Here is a 16,872-nt window from a genome sequence, read left to right as displayed (position 1 = left end):
TTTACCTGCAGGGGGCGGGTCGAAAGTTGAGAACATAAAAGGGAAGGGGTGTGGGAGGGCTCCTAAGAAAGCTTGGTCCCAAACTACATCTGTTGTTAGGAAGCAGTAGCTGTTATTACCATGGCACATTGTGCATCTGTGAGTCTTTGCAGGGCAGCTTGGCTCTGTGTGCAGTTTGCCCTGTAGGTGACAGACATGTTCTGGGGTGGTTTTATTTGAATTTAAGGGTTTTTCTACCATTTTGTAGCTTAACATTATTTTCTCTTTAATTTGCTCTGGAATCCTGTTTTCTGGCTTTTTATTCTTGTTGGCTTTTCACCATGGGAGAGGAACAGAGGCTTTTTTGGATGGTGCTCTGGTGCATTGGCCTTTTTGGTGGCATCCCAGGTGCTGCTGGTGTTCACTACCGCTATCTCTGGAGAAGCTGTCACCCCTGTTATATGGGGCGTGCAGGGTATGGAGTTGAGATGAGGCCAGGTATGTATCCCTGCTATATTCACAGTTACAGGGATGCTCTTGACAGGCTCACTTTTGAACAATGAACCGATATGAGGTGAAAATGTTTTTTTCTTTATTGATAGTTTGGAGACAGGTAACCGTAGTATAAGGAGTGACTGCCATCCTGACAACTACTGAAATCACACATCAGTGACCTGATTGCCCATCTGATTGTGTGTTGGTGTAAATTTTAAGCATTATAGACATATTCCTGCTTGAATGGATTATTATTCTGAAAGTCATTCTTGGCAGAGAGGCTTACTTTATGGAATTTCATTTACTTCAATTGCTATAAAGTTATGTAGCTGCTGTGCAACAAGCATGTTAAAATAAATTAGTGTTTTGTTATGGGTTGTGCTGATCTTGAGTTTTGCAAATCACTCAGGGCAGCAAATGAAATGGTTAAATGCTGGCTTTCTGACTGATAGATTGATCAAGCATGTCGGGTTGTCTGACCAGTGCATGATGAGACCATATACAGTTGTGTGGCTCTGTGTTGTTCAGTGTCATTACATGTAATGGGAAATGCTCTTAGTATTCATTTTTCTAGCAGTAATTAGAGACAAGAAGTAAGGAGCATAGCTCCTATTTGCACACACGTGAGTGCTGAGAGGACAGCCACAGACTGGAAAGCACAGCAGACTACATCTCTGAATTTAAGGGTCCAGACTTATTAGTGTCTTTGTTAAAAACAAATTCCTAACCTCTTTGTCTTGAGCCTGCTGCTGTGTGGATATTTCCTGGCACAGCCAAGCAGTTGCAATTAAGAGTCACACCACATCTTATGTGGTTATAAACATTAAGAACATTCTGCTGCTGTAATGTAACATTTTGTCATCTGTTCTGCTGATCTGAATTCTGCAAGTGCTAAAATAGGAGTGACAGCTGGTGTTGGGCACAGATCCAGATGTGCACAAAAGCGAATTAATAGCCCCCGCCTGTTTCCATCCCCTGGACTAACAAGAAATTCTGCCCTGACATTGGTGCCAGTGAGAGGTACACATTCTGGCACCAGGGCTGAATTTGACTAGTCACTTGGCTGAGGTAATTAAGAGATGATTGTGTTCTTCAAAAATTCTCCACTGGACACTAATCAGAAATGGCCTCATGCCTGTTGGTTTCTGTGTACTGGTTCTAACTGTGAAATGATTGGGCAGCAGCTAGAGAACTCTTGCTTCCCATGCCGGAGTGACTGGATTTGTGCAGGGATTTGTTGTGTGCACTCCTGCACATGTGTCTCCCTGGCTGTATGTTCAGCTGACTTACTGGGCGATAAAGGTTGAGACTGTCTGAAAATTCAGGAAATGACGGCGAATATGTGGAGTCCACAGTCCACCAAAAGCTTGTAAACATTGACATTTATGAGTCATATAAATAGCAAAGAATGCAATATCTCTGCACAAGCTAAAACCTATGGCCACAAGCTGCTGTTTGTGGAGGTGATACTAGCGGGTTTACTAGATGCCACACACCTTTGGAAATCGGGTGTGTTACTCTTTCTATTTATAGACCAGCTGTTTGTTTTCAAACTCACATCATTTGGAGTGTCCATCAGTTTATCACTTTCCACAAGTTCAAACTCTCCCTTCAAAAGATAAAGGTTGTATCTGCGGCTCCTGAGGTCAAGTTTCACACCCAAATCCAAGGCTCCAGCATAATGGGGATTCACAGGAAGCTTAAAAACCCAATAAAAAATTGGCTTACCTGCTCCTTTCTTTTTTATTATGTCACTTACCTGATTCTGATCCCACTTACACCAGTTTCACAAACAAGTCACCCTATGGCTGTGCAGCTAATCTGATTTACATTGGTGTGAGATCTGAATCTGGCCCAGTATCTCTGATGGTCCTCCACAATAGAGCTGCTGCTCCTGTGGTTCAGGAAGGTAGTTCAAAGCTGGCAGTCAAGATACCAAGCAGCTCTCAACCCCTGTCCCTTTGGCTACTGTTCCCCAGATGAAGACTTCCACAGCTGCAGAAGAAGCCTCATTCATATAACAACATAACAACAAACCAATTGAAAAATGGTAATCTATGTAACCGTAAATCCCTCTTGTGCGGCTCTTTTTTTGTCTTCCAGGCAAAAGGAGGATCAGAGAGCCAGACATATTCTCTTTTAGGACAGAATTTAGCCGGTAAGACAAATATTTCTTTCTTTGAAGAGATTATGTCTGGCACCCTTTTGTAATAGGGAAATAACCAAGAGAGAAGATTTCCAAGAAGAAGGAGAGCAGAGAAGTAGTGAATAGAAAATAAAAATCTCTCTCCCTGGGCTCCTTCTAAAGAGAAGTGAATTATTGGCCTACTCCAGCATGAAGTATTCAAATGGTATGTCTGACAAAGTGGAGAGTTTAATACTGGTGAAGGTGTGAAGACTAGATCACTCAAGAATATTGTAGATTCTTGTTGACAGGGATGAGGCTTTTTCTGCCTGAGAGATAACCCTGGATCTGGGAAAGGAGCTAGATTTCTGAACTGTAATCCTCCAAGATGCATTGGTTAAACCATCCAGTGCTGCTGCTTTCTTCCTACATCAGCACAGGTGATGTTTGGGCCTAGTTTTGAATGTGTTTGGACTCATTTATGGAGACCTTGTGAAATCAGATCATTTTGGCTCAATTTGTTTTTGAGTTTGGGGACCTAAAATGGAAATAAAATCTCTAAAGGTGTGAACTGAACCAGATGATGTAAAGGAAGGTTCACACGAAGTACAAACACCAAATGTCTCACCCTTCTACCGTTTGCCCACCTGTCCAATGGACGTCCTAATCTGTGTGATACTGACCCCTTTGGGAGATGCAAGGCTGGCTTAATACGTGCAAAGGACCTTGAGATTGTTGGATGAAAGGCTCTATAGCAGTGCCAAGTGTTCCTGTTAGGGAGTTACTGCAGCTCCAGGAGAGCACTAGAATTAGAAGCACAATCAAATCCAGTCCTCCCACATGGTAGGGCAGAGCATGTGGTCAGTAGTCCATTGATAATGGTATGTTTGATACAGTACCATGGTAGTTTTCTTTGGTGATCCTGCTTCACTGACTGCACTTCTTCCTTTTGGTCCATAGACCAGAGCATGGGTAGCGGGTCTGTCTTTTGTCGCTTTGATCTCTATATTTTTTGCAGCCGCATGCATTGGTTAAACTTGGGCTACACTGACCTTTTTGCCTGCTTCAGTGCTAGGATTCCATGCAATGCACATCTCCATAAACATATCGAACTGTTGTCATGCAGCTAGAGAAGGGCAGCAAGCCAGCATTTCAATATAGTACATGCCTATGGCTAGCACCTTAATATATTAGAGTAGGTGAGGGGGAAGCGTTTTGCTGTGTGAGTGTAGTACATATCTTTTCAAATCTCAGTGTGTTGTGAACAGAAGAATGGCCATACTAGGTCAGACCAAAGGCCCATCTAGCCCAGTGTCCTGTCTTCCGACAAGTGGCCAGTGCCAAGTGCCCCCAAGGGAATGAACAGACCAGGTGATCACCAAGTGATCCATCCCATCGCCCATTCCCAGCTTCTGGCAAACGTATTCTGTAATGCTACTGTAATGTATTCCGTGACACAGGCTCTACGCTGAGTTACTTCTATGTAAAGTGTTAGTGAAGGGTTATGTCTTCCAGTGCCAAAGGCTCCCTCTGAGATCCTTTCATTACTAGATAAAACAGATTAGGTGTAGTATCTATTCTTGTGTTAATATCCAATGTGTTTTCTTTTGGGGACCTATGCTGTGATCTTGCAGAGGGATAGACTTGACATAAATGCATGTAACATAGACATAAAAGCAATACAGTACATAACACCGTTGATTGTTTTTTGTTTATACCAATTGATCTCAATGAGACTGTGAGTTCCTTTGGGCAACGTCCTGCTTTTCCACCAGTTTGTAATGCTGTGTGTATTACTGTCATTTATACGATGCCAGGAGTGTACATGGCCCGTTACAGGCCAGTTCCGTGCATAGACGTGCTGTACAGTCAAAATGGCACAGAGCACAGTGAGGCATGATAATCATCAGTCCCTTGATTAGACTGAAGTGTGAGCAAGGGAAGAGCTGGGCTGACTCTCCCAACTGCGCTGCTTTGAGGCAAAACAAAGGTGAGTTAAGGACACAGCAAGTGACTTGACTCTGAATTTGGGAGCCTCTTTTGGTTAAATAATTCCATTTTGCACTTCTATTTAATCAGATTAAATATTGTGAAATTGCAATAGCGAGTGTTGCTGTTTTCTTGCAGGCTGGGGATAGAGATTGAAGCGCAGTTTTGACCTCTTAGTCACATGAATAGTTTGGGCTTCAATGTGACCCCATCTGTGGTGGTTTTATTGCTTCCCCTGAAAAGTAAAATGCCCTCTCATCGTTTCCCCGAGGGCTGGAGACTGCTTGCTTGCTCGCTCGCTCATCTCGATAGATCTGCCAGTTTCGTTGGTGTTTCTCCCTGGGCCTGGAGCCAAATTAAAGGTGGAGGGTTATGAAGAGGAAAGATAAGATCCTGTTCCAAAAGCGAGCCTGCCTGGGGCTGTATTGTGTGGGATGCTGGTGGCTGGGCATCTCCTGTTGGCTACTGTTGTGGTTTTGGTTTATTATTTGTATTACCTTAATAGTGCCTAGAAGCTCTAGTCATGGACCAAGAGCCTATTGTGCTAGGTGCTGTACAAACACAGAACAAAAAGACGGTCTCTACCCCTAAGAGCTTACGGTCACATTTTAAGACAAGAGTCCAGGCAGTGTCAGACAGAGGAGCACGAGGAAACAGTGAGACGATAATGATCAGTATGGTGCACAGATTTCTGGAAAGCACGTAGGGCCCCATTCTACAGCCCTTACGCCTGTGCATAATCTTGTTGGCTACAACAGATCTACTCACGTGAGTAAAGACCAGGCCCATGCAGGATGGGATTAGCTCCCTGCAACAGCTTGAGAGCAATGGTTCTTACAACACAGTTGTAATACCACTGATTTCTCCTCTGTAACCAGCATGTTTCTGAATGCCTCTCAAGTTATTCGCAAAAAGAAAAGGAGTACTTGTGGCACGTTAGAGACTAACCAATTTATTTGATCATAAGCTTTCGTGAGCTACAGCTCACTTCATCGGATGCATACTGTGGAAAGTGTAGAAGATCTTTTTATATACACACAAAGCATGAAAAAATACCTCCTCCCACCCCACTCTCCTGCTGGTAATAGCTTACAGCTCACTTCATCGGATGCATACTGTGGAAAGTGTAGAAGATCTTTTTATATACACACAAAGCATGAAAAAATACCTCCTCCCACCCCACTCTCCTGCTGGTAATAGCTTATCTATCACTTTAGATAAGCTATTACCAGCAGGAGAGTGGGGTGGGAGGAGGTATTTTTTCATGCTTTGTGTGTATATAAAAAGATCTTCTACACTTTCCACAGTATGCATCCGATGAAGTGAGCTGTAGCTCACGAAAGCTTATGCTCAAATAAATTGGTTAGTCTCTAAGGTGCCACAAGTACTCCTTTTCTTTTTGCGAATACAGACTAACACGGCTGTTACTCTGAAACCTCTCAAGTTATTGCATCCCTTTGTACCCGAGGATAGCAGTACCTGTGTAAGAAGAAAAGGAGTACTAGTGGCACCTTAGAGACTAACCAGTTTATTTGAGCATAAGCTTTCGTGAGCTACAGCTCACTTCATCGGATGCATTCAGTGGAAAATACAGTGGGGAGATTTATATACACACAGAACATGAAAAAATGGGTGTTATCATACACATTGTAAGGAGAGTGATCACTTAAGATGAGCTATTACCAGCAGGAGAGCGAGGGGGAGGGGGGAGAAAACCTTTTGTAGTGATAATCAAGGTCGGTCATTGCCAGCAGTTAACAGGAACGTCTGAGGAGCGGGAAGGGGGTGAAATAAACATGGGGAAATAGTTTTACTTTGTGTAATGACCCATCCACTCCCAGTCTCTATTCAAGCCTAAGTTAATTGTATCCAGTTTGCAAATTAATTCCAATTCAGCAGTCTCTCGTTGGAGTCTGTTTTTGAAGTCTTTTTGTTGTAATATTGCGACCTTTAGGTCTGTAATCGAGTGACCAGAGAGATTGAAGTGTTCTCCAACTGGTTTATGAATGTTATAATTCTTGACATCTGATTTGTGTCCATTTATTCTTTTATGTAGAGACTGTCCAGTTTGACCAATGTACATGGCAGAGGGGCATTGCTGGCACATGATGGCATATATCACATTGGTAGACGTGCAGGTGAACGAGCCTCTGATAGTGTGGCTGATGTGATTAGGCCCTATGATGGTGTCCCCTGCATAGATATGTGGACACAGTTGGCAACGGGCTTTGTTGCAAGGATAGATTCCTGGGTTAGTGGTTCTGTTGTGTGGTGTGTGGTTGCTGGTGAGTATTTGCTTCAGGTTGGGGGGCTGTCTATAGGACTGGCCTGTCTCCCAAGATCTGTGAGAGTGATGGGTCATCCTTCAGGATAGGTTGTAGATCCTTGATGATGCGTTGGAGGGGTTTTAGTTGGGGGCTGAAGGTGATGGCTAGTGGCGTTCTGTTATTATCTTTGTTGGGCCTGTCCTGTAGTAGGTGACTTCTGGGGACTCTTCTGGCTCTGTCAATCTGTTTCTTCACTTCAGCAGGTGGGTAGTGTAGTTGTGTAAGGGGCTTCGAGAACCACGGGTGAAAGGTGCCCCAGAAGTGGAAAGCATTGTTTCATTTTAATATGCTCATCAAGAGCACCACCTATCGGACAGGTGTGGTGAAGGAGATCACCCAGCACAGGCAGGATAGAGATCATCTGGGCTGGTGGGCGACTCTAAAGCAGGGTTGTCCAACCAGTGGCCTTCAAGGTCCTCTGTATTAAGAAGAAAATGTGTATTTGATTACAAATTGGAAGTGTTGCCCCTGAGCAACACCCTGCAGAGGGTAAACGGAAGTGCCTGCATCAGTCCCATTGCTGCCTCCCACAGCTTCCCCTCGCCTCCCCTGTGGCTCCAGGAACTGCTCTGCAGCTGGGGCCTTTAGAGCAGCCGCTGTCTCTTGCCGATAGCAGCTGTTCAGCAGCTCCCCCACCGGTCGCTTCTTGCATTGCAGGGCAGGGAGGGGAGAGTAACTCCGGCTGCTCCACTTCTTGCTTCCCTGCTGGACTTCGGGAGCCTCCCAGGACGGGAGCTTAGCTGGCCCTGCCTGAACCTGGGGCAGTGCTAGCGAAGGACGAGACCCCTCTGCCACCCAGGGCAGCCGGGAGAAATGGAAGGGAGAAGCTGACAGCTGGTTACAGCTCCCTGATGCTCTCCCCCAGACCCAGCCCAAGTGCAGCCACTTCTCTATGCTGTGTGCCCTAAGGCTGGGGGGACTCCACACCCTCTGGGAGAATCCTGGGCAGGGGCCTTGCAAGTGGTTACCCCTCCATTTGCCCCACCTCAGGCAAGTGGGACGGATGATCTGCCCCAACGTATTAATTGGGATCCCTTGATCTTTCTTAATCAACATCTTCAGGGCCTCAGGCTGTAATGGGTGGGCACTGCAGCTTGACACTGAAAGCCTAAGACTGTCCAGGCAATGCCATCAGCACCTTCCCCTTTCCCCTCATTGCTTGTATGTCGTCTTGGTGACCAAAGCACCGGAGAGAGCCTCAGCAGCAAAGTATGGTTTGGTATTCTTAACCAGGAAGAAGATGGAAAACCTGAGAGTGACGGGGGCCAAATGGGGAGGGGGGTAAGCAGAGGGGAGCTCCTGCAGAGAGGAGACAGAAAGGAGATGAAAAACCTGCTGCCCCCTGGGTGATTCTCTCACTGTTGGAACCTTCTGTTGCTGTGTTTTTCCTGGACTTTATCACAATGGATGCGGGGCATGACAGAGCCCTAACAGCTCCAGATTGCCCAGTGGGTGGGAGGGGAACAGAAGGAGAAAAAAGTGACCACAGACCAATTATTTTTTCTTCCAATGTCTCCAGGTCCCATTCTGTGCCACTGATTTCCAAGGGGAATCTGCACAGTGGGACAATCGATCCAGGTCAGTATGCATATTTTCACTGCTCCCCGAACTGTTAGCAGTCTGTCTGATTCTGCAACTTGTTGCTTTGCTGATTCCACCGCCTTTCAGCCTCAGGATTTCCTATAATTGCTGTAATCAACTTTAACCAGCTGATACTGAAAAGATAAAGTAGCCCAATCCCACATGCACTCCTCTTTAGAGATTTTAATTAACCTTTCCTCCTGCATCCCTGCTCTGTAATCCAGGCTAATTGCCACAGAGATTAAAACCTGGCACTGGATGTTTAGTCAAATACAGCAAACCCCAAAAGCATATCTAGTGCCTGGGCTTACAGCTGGGATTCATCTTCTCCTCTCACTCCTCCTCCTCAGCCTTTCATAGGAGAGAAGCTGCCTCTGTGCAAACTGTTCAGTAATTTGCAATCTGCTGCTGCCCTCTCTCCAGTAAAACTCTCTGATAGGGAATTCTAGTTAGAGAAATATTTTGGTTTAAATCAAACAGGAAATCGCTCTCAGTCAGGGTAATGCGATTAATCACCAACATCTTCTCACGTCCTCCATTACTTCAGCTATTGTCTTGTGTTTTGTCTTGCCTGTGTTGGATTATAACCTCTTTGGGTTACAAACCGTATTTGAAGATACGTTTTGGAAAGTGTGGTGTGTATGTACAAACAGCTGTCTATACCAATAAAGGATTAACAGTTAATCAGAGAATTTTACATAGTTCAGGGAGAGTGCTCAGTGAACCAGCTACGCAAACCATCGCTGCTTGAACTAAAGGATCATTCCTTTTAACTGACGCTAGCATGATGCTTATTCCTAGGCCCTTCTGTGGATGGCACGACATTCCCAAATACTTGTAGGTCTTCCTTCCCACACTGAGACCTCCACTCAAGGGAGCCAAACGTGAACAGGCAGATCTCAGACACATTGGCTCATTGGAGAACTGCAGCTCCCAAAGGCTGTGTACATATTGACAAAGAAATGTAGGCTCTCGGGCATGCTAAACAAATGGGCAGTTGCTTGACACAAACCATATTGACCTGATCCCTTTAGTGATACAGTGAGCTGCCTTGACAGCGCTTAAAGAGCCTGCTAACATTTCTTAAAGGACAGGTTATAGGAATGTCTGTAGTGTTGATGTAGCAGTGCTGGTCCCAGGATATTAGAGAGACAGGTTGGGTGAGGGAATATCTTTTATTGGACCAGCGTCTGTTGGTGAGAGAGAGAGAGAGAGAGAGAGAAGCTTTCGAGCCACACAGAGCTCTTCTTTAGCTTGTCTCTCTTACAGCAGAAGTTGGTCCAATAAAAGATATTCCCTCACCCACCTTGTCTCTCTATAGGGGTATCAGGGCTCATTGGGTAAAATTGTTGCCATAAGGGAAGTAGAACACCAAGGCCTGATCCTTCATTCCAGCCGAACTCAGCACAGGGAGGGAGAGCAAGGTAGATTTAAGACACTTTTATGCTGGTGAGGATAAGGGTTGGAAGGGGGGTGGTTTGGTACTAGCCCTGAGATTATTGGAGCTTGCACCCAGATGTCTATGGCCCCTTGCAGCCAGGGGTCACAGCGCCATTCTGATCGTACCCCCTATGCTTGGGGGTGGGAGTGACATGGTGTAGGGCCTCTAGGTGAGCTCTGTACCACCCAGGGATTTCCTGTGCACCTGTTAATTCCCCGGGGGCTGGTTCTTCAGGGTTCATGGTTCTGGTGGAGCAGCACCAATAGCCTGTCGCAGAACAAAGAGTCTGGCCCCATGGCGTCTTTCCCTTCAATCCCTGTTGCCACTGGAGCTTATCATCGAAGCTCCTTGTGTATGTGAGAGAGGGAGAGGATGTTCAATTCAGTGCTGGTGGCAGGTGCTGGATGGACAGCCTGGGGACTGAGAACTGCCGTTTGTCCACAGAATGGGAATGACATGGCCAACTTCAGGCCAAGATGCCCCAACATGGCATCACCCTGCACCTGGCAGGACCACCTGTGGGATTAGATCAGTATCCAAAACCACTCAGTCTTTGGTTCCGCTTTTAAGAGTGCTAGTGAGGGTGCCAGTTTAGTACCCATTGTGACAGTCGTTTTTATTTTGAGAACACTTGTCGATTAGCAGCTGGACCAAGAGCCACCAAATTTGACTGTTGGCGTGTTAATTGTTTTTCCTCCTTCAGCTTATCCCCTGTCTGTCGATGTGTTACTGCAGTGAAGTAATCTCACTCCTTTTGTGACATCTCAGTCCCCAAAATGCAGTGTCACAGGCAGAAGCTGGGCTCGAAAGGAAGGGAAACTCCCATAAATAACTCATAATTAACAGTGATAATAAAGGTGCATACAGAAAACCAGAAGTAAATGAACCTTCTTTCAGCCAGATCCTCTCTTTTCTCAGCCGTGTCTTCATCAGTGAGAGCTTATTCCACCTTAATGGTTTTCTGAGACTCTACAGCTGCCTCGAACCAGGGAAAGAGTTCAAGTGTCCTCTAGATTTTCACTGGAGGTGGATAAGACGCTTCAAGTTTCTGAACCGTGCCAGCTGGGTCTGTACTGAAGCTGGTGACTGTAGAATGTTTCTTTACTTCGCTAGTTTCCTCTCTGCTAGTTGGACAGTGACCTTCAAGCTAAACACTAAAATAATGGGTCAGATGGAGAAAATTTTCTTATAATTAATAATTAATAATCAATTAATAATTAATAATTAATTAATAATTCCAGCCTGTGCTCATATTGCCCCTGGACCACATGAGCAGGAATGTGTTTGCCAGATCCCTCTCCTTCCAGCCATTGTAGCCAGTGGAAACAGGCACAAATAACAGGTTGGCAGCTGTTGGATTTTCTGTAGGTTTTTCTATGTAATTTATATTTAATTCATTTTGGGGATCAGGGAGTTTCTCCCTTTCCCCCTCATTCTCCATGCAAAGGACTTGATCTTCTGGCAAAAGAGTTTGGACTCTGCCTTCTATGGAGCTCATCAGCACAGCTTCTACATCAGAAGGTCACTTTGACATCAAGGCAAGGTACCCCATCCCTCCCTGGTGTTATCTCTGCAATGCCTTCGGCCACTATGGACTATGGGAGTAAGGTGTCGTTCTCGGATCCCATGCTGCAAGCATGGTTTTGTTTTGTTGCTAGGCCTTCCAGATAACAAACTGATTTATCCAACCTGCATATAGAGTAAATACATCACAGGCTTTGGGACCCTGTAGAAGCTAAGTCTCGCAAAGACTTAGGAAGGAAGGTGTTTTAGCTGGAGCTAGGTTGGCTAGGCAGGCACTTTAGGCTTTCACCACAGGGTACCAATTGGAGCTAAGATTTCACATCAGAATTTTGTAATTGTTTTTACTTTAAAAGGTACCACTCTATTTATTTTTTTAAAAATGCCTCCTTCCCCCTGAAAGACAGCACCGCTCAGTCAACAGTGTCTGTTGAAATGGACATTTCTCCTGGGAGTTAATGAGAATAACTAGCTCTTAATAGAGAAAATGATTTTTTTTAATCCACAGCCTGCAGCATGGTGTGTCTCATTCATATAAAGATATTAATAGAAAATCGGTATGTGGTAGGTGCCTTGAGGAAAGTGTTATCTGGCCATTTGAGCTGGAGACTAGAAGTCAGGACTCCTGGGTTCTTTTCCTGACTCTGGGAGGGGAGTGTGATTTAGAGGTTGGAGGAGGGCTAGGCAGTCAGGGCTCTTCATGTTTACCCATGGCATTGTCACTGACGGCTCTGTGACTTTAGCCAAGTCACTCAACCTCTCTGGGCCTTAGTCCCACCACTGACTAATGACAGGGACCTTGGCCACATGTGTGGTGCTGCATAGTTTATTAACATTTTTCAGGTGCTTTGAAGCCCCCGGGTGAAAGGTGCTGAAAGGAAATGTCAGCGTTTCTATTGTACTCTGTAACCGAGCCATAGGAGCACAAACCAGGTTCTTTTTGTGGTTTTAGGAAGCACGCTGTTCTTCCAGGGTTATTTTGTCTCATTTTTTCAAAGAAAGGATGAAGACTTATGAGATCCCTTGCACAGTCACAGCTGTTGAAACAATCAGTAGAGGGCAAGAAAGGAATGAAAACAGTTAGGACTGGCAGCTCCTAATGCAGGCAGGTAGAGGGGATTCCACATACGATTCAAGTGTGTGCTGGGACAAGCTCCTGCAAATGGCTTACGTGCAAAGGCACAAGCAGTTACGGGAAATACCCTAGAATGATTAACGGAGGAGTTGTTTCTCAGTGTTGTTAGTAACAATCAGTGCTGACATGTATTTGTTCATCACGCAGCCAGGACATATCGCTCTGCTGGTGGCTTGACCTATGTGCTGGGCTGGTAACGTCTGCCCCACTGTACTTTTATGTATCCACCATGAATCGCTCCCTCTGCTTCTGCTCGCTGTGCAGCGTGAGGTACGATACAGTAGCTGTTGCTGAGTAAATCCGGCAGGGGATCTCCACGGCAGTGCGTTGGCCAGCACAGCAGGACTCTCAGGAATGCTCCCCCCCCCCCCCTTGTGTACTGTAAATCCTGTACCCTGGAAACCTCCCAAGTCCATAAGCCTAGTGCACAGAAATTCGATTCCTGCCTTAACTGTTTTGTTTATTTCATCACACATTCGTTTTAAAAGCTCCTGGGAGACTGACTAAGAACGGGGAGGCTCAGGCTGAGAGAGGAGGGTGGGTTTGACAGGCTTACTAGAGGGAGGGCTGGGTGTCATAGGCCAGGAAGAAGAGAGGCTTTGAAGAGCCCGTACTCTGTGAGCTGTCTGTGCAGTAGGGAAAGCATGTTGGCTCTGCTAGAAGCAAATCCATGTTCAAATTAGATTGAACTGCAAAGCTCTGAGTATGATGTTTCCCGACAGAGGGACTGTAATTGTGGTTTAACGACACACGCCACTACTGTTTATCTCCCTAAACGAACCCAAAGCCACCTATGTAAACTAAACAACACATGCCTGTGTTCCTAATAGCCAGCATGACTCTCCTTGGACCGAGTGTTTATGAGCCATGGTCCTGGCTCTGGTCAGTTGTCAAGATCTGACCTTTTCTTGTTTGTCCTCCTCCTCCCACTCAACTGGTCTGAAGAAGAGGACGTGCAGCCTCATATTTGGTATAACAATACATTTGTTAGTCTCTAAGGTGCCACCAGTACTCCTTTTTGCGGATACAGAGTAACACGGCTGCTACTCTGAATCAAGTTACCTCTGTTGTTCAGTGTGTGTTGCTGGCATGAGGGCAATGAAGGTGCTTGCAGGGGAGAGTTATCCTTAGTTGTACTCTGTGCTGTGAAACTCATGTCTTGTGATGCACCATGCTAAAGTAACTCCTCTTCCTTGTTGTTCAGTTCAGTGGTGCCAGCTACACTGTAGTTGCTGCTCTTCTGTATATTTCCAAATGGCTTTTCCCTGTGTTCTGTCACCTGATACTATCTTAACCACTCTTCTATTGAAAATCTTGCTCCTGCCTGCATCCTGAGTTCTTGGCTGTTGTAATTCTCTTCTTTGTGGTCACCCGTATACCATGCAATAGTGTCACTACAGGAAGGCCACTCTACCTAAAGGAAGAATTTGTTTTGATTTGAGAACCTATTATTACAGATTAGAATAACAAGCGATTTAACAAAAGGTCTCACATTTTCAATAGTCTCCTAGGATTATTGTTGTTTCCTGTTACAGACAGGAGAGAAGGGCATTTAATTATACTAGCCTTTCTTTTCCATTGTCGTTTTCAAATTTCAGTTGCAATCTGATAGAAACATTTCTGGGCTCATTTCTTAGGGCCTCGATACAGTCATGAAAGGAGTGTTGGAGCAATGGAAAAGAAACTGAATGATAACAGCGTATACTGGTTTAGTCTCTCAGCCAAGAAGCCAGCTGTTTCTAATGCAGAAGAGAATGGTGTTCCTGCTATACTATTCCAATTACATTGGACTAATATGACTTTCAGCCTCTTAGTAAGAAGGGAAGAGGGGAATAAATGGACACAAATCAGACGTCAAGAATTATAATATTCAAAAACCAGTCAGAGAACACTTCAATCTCTTTGATCACTTGATTACAGACCTAAAAGTGGCAATTCTTCAACAAAAAAAAAAAACTTCAAAAACAGACTCCAACGAGAGACTGCTGAATTGGAATTAATTTGCAAACTGGATACAATTAACTTAGGCTTAAATAAAGACTGGGAGTGGATGGGTCATTACACAAAGTAAAACTATTTCCCCATGTTTATTCCCCCCCCCCCCACTGTTCCTGAGACGTTCTTTTCAACTGCTGGAAATGGCCCACCTTGATTATCACTACAAAAGATCTGTCTCCTCCCCCCTCCTGCTGGTAATAGCTCACCTTACCTGATCACTCTTGTTACAGTGTGTATTTTAACACCCATTTTTTCATGTTCTGTGTGTATATAAATCTCCCCACTGTATTTTCCACTGAATGCATCCGATGAAGTGAGCTGTAGCTCACGAAAGCTTATGCTCAAATAAACTGGTTAGTCTCTAAGGTGCCACAAGTCCTCCTTTTCTTTTTACAGAAGAGAATGGTGTTCCTGCTATACTATTCCAATTACATTGGACTAATATGACTTTCAGCCTCTTAGTAGGAAGGGAAGAGGGGAATCAAAAACAGAAGAAAAATGAAATCCAGACTTGTGATTTCTCTGTATGGATCTATAGCTTAGTATGTGTATATATGTATGTGTGAGAAGATCAGTTAATTAGCAAATATATAACTTTCACAAACACAAACTGCTCTTCACCTGAGGAATCCTGTGTCTCTGAATTCTGCAATTACTTTCAGTGTATGTCTAGCTGAGATAGCATTGGATACATGAAGCTCCCGGGGTGGTTATCTTCCTTGTTTCTACAGTATTTAAGGACAACTGTGTGTGACTTAGTCATTGTGGAACAGGAGTGAATTTCGTGTTTTTAAACACAAAACGTCTACTTTTTCATAACCTTAAATATGAGGTGGGATAGGATGTGTGCCCAAGAAATAATGGATTGGTTAACATTTGAACCCTTGAAAGAATGCTCATTGTTTGGAGGAAAAAATTAAGATTGTTCTGGCAAGGAGAATGGCTTTTATTCAAGCCCAGATAGTTTCAATTATGGAAATGGAAACACAGATGAATGCTGGCCAAATGTGTTTCTCTTTGTAGAAAGTTTTGCCTCAGTTTGTCCAAGTTTGTTTTGGTGTGAAAGCCAGGATACCATGGATACCTGTGCAGTAGAAGGAACTAGAAAGGGCAGAGAAGAAAATTGCAACACACATTTCAGAGTTTCATATGGGGGTGAAGTTGACCTTAAACAGATGTCATTGTATTATGAAAAAATCCTCATACAAGTCCATTATTCACAATTTCAGTGGGATAGGATGGTTTTCTTTACTTTCTGGCCTTTAATATCATGTAGAATTACTGAGCACAGGTTAAATATCTGTTACCTTCCACCCCAGGGTTAGCTGTATGGCAACAACAGGTAAAGTGAGACCTGTAGTTTGTGAAATTTAAGTGCTTTGGAAAAAATTGGGATGAACGAGCTCAATAGTAATAACATTTAATATTCATATGCATTCTTTGGTATGCTTCAGGGTGAAAGTATTTCCCACAATATATACATACAACACCTCTTGGGCTCTGAGCTGCAGCCATGCAGATAATGCAGGGAGGGAGAGGGAATGTTGGCCAACATCATATGGACAAATCCCTACTTTTATGATGGCCTAAATTTTCAAAATTTTTATGCACAGCTTGTCCACACTTGACTTATCTGCATGACAACCCATGCACACAAGCAAGTCAGGCTGGTATTGGCAAATCTACAACTTGTGTATGTGCATCAGATGTTGCATGCAGGCTTTGGCAAAGTTGAGCTTTAGTGTCCATACAGAGAAGGGAGGACCTCTGTTCAAGGTGTTCTTCAGCGAGCCCTGTCTTTATTACAAAGTAAATTGCATGGAATCTGGTCTCTCTGGCACAGAAAAATGAAGGGCTGAGTCAACCCTTGGGGGAGGGATAGCTCAGTGGTTTGAGCATTGGCCTGCTAAACCCAGGGTTGAGTTCAATCCTTGAGGGGGCCATTTAGGGATCTGGGGCAAAAATTGGGGCTTGGTCCTGCTTTGAGCAGAGGGTTGGACTAGATGACCTCTTGAGGTCCCTTCCAACCCTGATATTCTATGAACCCTGCTAGGATCCCAACCCATAAATGCAGGGAATCTAGGGATTTAAAACTTGCTGCTTTAAGGTATACTTTTTGGCTATAGTCTGTAAATGTTAGATGTTTACTCTAGTCATTATTATAAATAATTTAATATGTATATAGCAAATGGGACAACCCAGCCTGTTCAGAGTGAGAACAAGGATGATTTAGAGCAGGGGTGGCCAACCTGAACCTGAGAAGGAGCCAGAATTTACCAAT

At 44.5% G+C, this 16,872-nt stretch overlaps 1 protein-coding gene across 1 annotated transcript in view; it reads left to right on the top strand.

The window, feature by feature from the left end:
- MEGF6 (multiple EGF like domains 6) overlaps positions 1-16,872 on the top strand; it is a 248,824-nt gene that overhangs the window by 155,280 nt on the left and 76,672 nt on the right. The gene's annotated exons all lie outside the window — the stretch shown is intronic.

The sequence above is a fragment of the Natator depressus genome, chromosome 18 (genome assembly GCF_965152275.1).
Source record: "Natator depressus isolate rNatDep1 chromosome 18, rNatDep2.hap1, whole genome shotgun sequence".
Lineage (NCBI taxonomy): Eukaryota > Metazoa > Chordata > Testudines > Cheloniidae > Natator > Natator depressus.
This window is presented reverse-complemented; position numbering and strand designations above follow the sequence as displayed.